The sequence below is a fragment of the Ceratotherium simum genome, chromosome 6 (genome assembly GCF_057802395.1).
Source record: "Ceratotherium simum simum isolate JZ-2026a chromosome 6, ASM5780239v1, whole genome shotgun sequence".
Lineage (NCBI taxonomy): Eukaryota > Metazoa > Chordata > Mammalia > Perissodactyla > Rhinocerotidae > Ceratotherium > Ceratotherium simum.
Genome location: NC_141905.1, coordinates 71,316,727 through 71,321,221, shown reverse-complemented (window position 1 = coordinate 71,321,221; position 4,495 = coordinate 71,316,727).

Here is a 4,495-nt window from a genome sequence, read left to right as displayed (position 1 = left end):
ACGGAATTGGTGACGTGCTCCAGAAGAGTCTCTGGTACCTGGGCTGGAAACACATTGAGTTGTTCGGAGGTCACTCTAGGGCTTCCTCCTGGGATGGAGTGGACGAGATGTGGAGTGTTGTAGAGAATGAACTCAAATCCCATTTCACCATCACTGCCAGTGTGAGATACACCAACAATGATCCAGCCCTCCTCCAAGAGAATCTTAGGAGTGTGTCAGCAATTGCCAGGGGTAAGTAGAAAAGAGTCTCCTGTTGCTTATGTTTGGAGAGACAAATATGAAATGCAAATTGCTTGAAAAATCTGAGAACTCTTCGTTTGTCTATGGGTGTAAAAAGCAGATGGAAACAGGGTAGAAAATTATATTTGTATCATTATACAGAAAAGCGTCACCAACATTTTTTTGTGTGTGTCTAAAGTGAAATCCCTGATGCTATAGAGTTATGATGCACAGAGAAAGTTCTGGAATCATCTTCCAGGTGGGCTGGGTCCTGGCCCTGGGTTGTTGTTGGGAGCATGGGCTCTAGAGACAGACAGCCCTAGGTTTGAAACCAGCCTCTGACACTTTCTAGCTGTGTGCTCCTTGGCAAGTATCTTAACCTCTCTGTGCCTCAGATACCTTATCTGTAAAATGGAGACAATCATCCTACCTACTGCATAGAACAGTGAGGATTAAATAAAGTTATGCCTATAAAGTGCTGAACATAGTAATTGGTCAACATATGATAGCAATTATTTTTGTTATGGTGCTTATAAGTCTACTTTCTGGCAGGAATTAGAAACTGACTCCTTTCTGTTCTTCTAATAAACTAAGTCCTTTCTGGCCCTGGCACTTTGGGACTTGGCCTGGAGTGCCACCTGCAATCCCACCCCACCCAGCGCTCTTTCTGTGGGTGGCTTCCTCTCATCCTTCCAGACTCAGACCATAGCCCACCTTCTCCGAGGGGCCTTTGCTGACTGCTTGATGCAAAATAGTTCCCACATCCCTATTACTATTACAGCATCCTTCCCCCGCCACACTAATTAGAATCTTACATGATCTCTTTAACCTCTTCACTTGTATGTTGTCTGTCTGACTGTCAGCTCCCTGAGGACAGGGGCCTTCTCTGTTGCTCACTGTGTATCCTGTGCTTAATGCAGTGTCTGGCACATGGTTGGAACTCAGACAAATAGATTATAATTTATTTCATGCAAAAATAAATCACTACTTCGTTTGTATGACCTCAAAATGCATGCTGATGTGTTTGGATGGGAGAAAAGTACCATTTCCCTTCCCCATCCCGACTCAGAAAGTCTGAATGCTCCTGATTCTAGGTCTTTTGTGAATTCCTCCTAACTGATGTATGGCTGATGAGTCACAAGCCAAATCTGTTGTTTGGAGTCAAATAAACAAAGAAATTAGTTTCCGTAGTGTAGTGGTCATCATGCTCGCCTGACAAAGACACTAGAGCACACAAGTGGCCTCAAACTTTTTCAAGTTGTACTTGGGGAGAGAGCTGCAGCAAAGACTTTGGTTCCACAGAGCAAAAGCTGCCAGTTTGTATACTGCTGGCGTGGTTCAAGAGGTGTGCACTCAGGGATAGTTTAGGCATTCTGATTTCCTAAAGCACCCTCAAGGAAAAAAAGTTTATGTCTCATTCAGAATGGCTTCAGGCTAGACTTTAAAAAGTGTGTGTATATGTGTGTGTGTGTACATGTGCGTGTGCATGTGTGCACATGACCATGTGCAGTTGGCCGACTCTGTTTTCTTTTATAGTTATCATCTTAATCTGCAACTCAGAGGATGCAAAACTTATTCTGCTGGCTGCAGAGAACCTGGGACTCCACACAGGAGAATTCGTCTTCGTTATCTTGCAGCAGTTGGAGGTGGGTGCCCGTGACGGTAAGAGGTCAATGGGCATGGAGCTCTTGCCATATGCAAGATGCATTAGCTCACTGAATACTCACAACAACTCCATGAGGCAGGCACTCTGGTGTCCTCATCTTAAGATTGGAGACTGAGACTGAGCTGAAAGAACTTACCCAGAGTTCTCTTGCACAGTTAGTAAGAGGTTGAGCCGGGCCTTGACCCAGGCTGTTGGCTCTGGAGCCTGGCCCTCTGCAGTCTATGTCAGCAAACACCAGCTGAGGAAGGACTATCATTCCCACCGGGTAGCTGAGACCTTCCCAAAGGACTCTCAAACACAAGTGGCTGTCACTTCCTTTTCTTCCACGGCCATTTCCCTGTGTCCCTGTTGGAGTCCTAACAAAGGCCGGGAAAGACTGATATCCTGGTCCAAGGAGGCAATCTTAAGTGATTTGGTTCTTTTGGTAATGATAGAAATAACTAAAATGTACCTCCTAAGAGTACGGAGTTACACATTTTACATGCATTGCTGCCCTTGCTAGTCCCAAGAGCGCTGTGAGGCAGACATACTGTGCGTTAATTCTATGCATCATTGCACTCAATATTTCCAACAGCTTTATAGGGTAGATATTATTAGCATTTCATTACAGACGAAAACATTGAGGCTTAGACAAGAAAGGTATCTTACCCAAGATCTCAGAGCTCCCGAGTGGCAGAGCTGGTCTTCCACACCGGGTCCTGTCGACTCTGGGACTGAGCCCTTTGCCCCACACAGCTCTGCCTTATGGGGCGTTTACTGGGTGCCAGGCCCCACTGAGAGCGCTTGAGATACTAAAACTCATTTCAGCTCACAACCACCCTACGGGTAGATACTTTCATTTTCCTCATTTTACAGATGAGAAAACTGAGGCCCAGAAAGGTGACAAACTTGCCCAATGCCACATGACTAGTATGAGGGAAAGGTAGTATTCAAACCCAGGTGGGCTGGCCTCAGTGTCTTCACATTTAACCACCACACTACACCAGCAGACATCTTAAAAAAGCCACTTGCCTGCTGGTCCCCTGGCATAGTGGTTAAGGGCGCACACTCTGCTGCTGGTGGCCCAGGTTCGGATCCCAGGCGCACACTGTCGCACTGCTCATCAGGCCTTGCTGTGGCGGCGTCCAGTATAAAGTGGAGGAAGATGGGCACGGATGCTAGCCCAGGGCCAGTCTTCCTCAGCAAAAAGAGGAGGATTGGCATGGATGTTAGCTCAGAGCTGATCTTCCTCACCAAAAAAAAAAAAAAAAAAAAGAAAAGCCACTTGCATTTAGCTATGGACACATTGTGTATTTTTTCCAGCAGCTTTATCTTTCTAAAATGAGCATATTTTATATGATGAAGCTGAAATGGGGCAAAAGGGAGTAAATGAAGATGTATAATAATGTTCCAGATTTTTTTGATCCTTTTATCATGCAGTGTTTCTGATAACCAAATCATCTCAGATTTCTTAGTGTGGCCAGCTGAAATTCTAAACATACGCCCAACTTTCCAGAACATCCTCCTCCCTCCCTTTTCATTGCTGTCCACCTCTTTCTCCTCACTTGTCCTCTCATTTCTGCCTTGAGACAGATGAGAAGAGGAGAGGACAGGCCAAGTCTTAGGATTGGCAGGGGAGCGCTTCCAACCGCCTAGTCACTTTCTCCCCAAACCTTGGTGATCAAATTCCGATTGGTTTGTGGTGGCAGAAAGAATATAGAACTAAAAGTATACCACACAACGTCCTTGCAATTAAATTCAAGTTGCTTAAAAAAAGAACAGCATACATCCACTCTATAAAGGGGTTCTTGGTATAGGCTTAGGGGGAAAAGAAATCAAGCTGCAGAAGAACATTATAGTGGGATACAAGTGATGTAAAACACACACACTCACACACACACCCCTCTGCACATGCCTAGAACATCTGGGCGCCTCTCAGAGTGGGATGGGAGGGACCAACAGGGAAATTGGGGAAGATCCTACTGTCTGTCATATACCTACATGCAATGAGTGGATAGTCCTTTCATAATAGTAATAGTACAGATAATGATAATAACAAACAACTTAAGCCACAAGCAAAAAGTCGAGAATCCACAGTCCCAAGTTTTTCAAGCTTTTGCCACCTAGTGTTAAAAGTTAAGCTTTCTAGGGGCCAGCCCGGTGGCATAGTGGTTGAGTTTGCGTGCTCCACTTCGGCAGCCTGGGATTTGTGGGTTCGGATCCCAGGCGTGGACCTGCGTATCGCTCATCAAGCCATGCCGTGATGGCATCCCACATACGAGGTAGAGGAGGATTGGCAACAGATGTTAGCTCAGGGCTAATCTTCCTTACCAAAAAAAAGGTTAAGCTTTCTACCTCTTAGCTGCTTGACACTCCAGGTAAGTTTTTATTTTTTATTTATTTATTTTTTGGCTTCCTTCCCACTGCTTTGATGATAGCTAAAAAGTGTGGAGCTTTCACAGCAGGCCTTCCAAGTCCTTGTGTTTCTGAGGATTAGAATGTAGTGGTTTAAATTCTACATTGACTTTTGTGCAGTTCCATTGCTCAGATTATTTCCTACAGAATGGCTACATTTATTTCATTATTTTTCAGGACAGTTTTTGGAAGGAGGTATTGACAAATCAGAAGGTG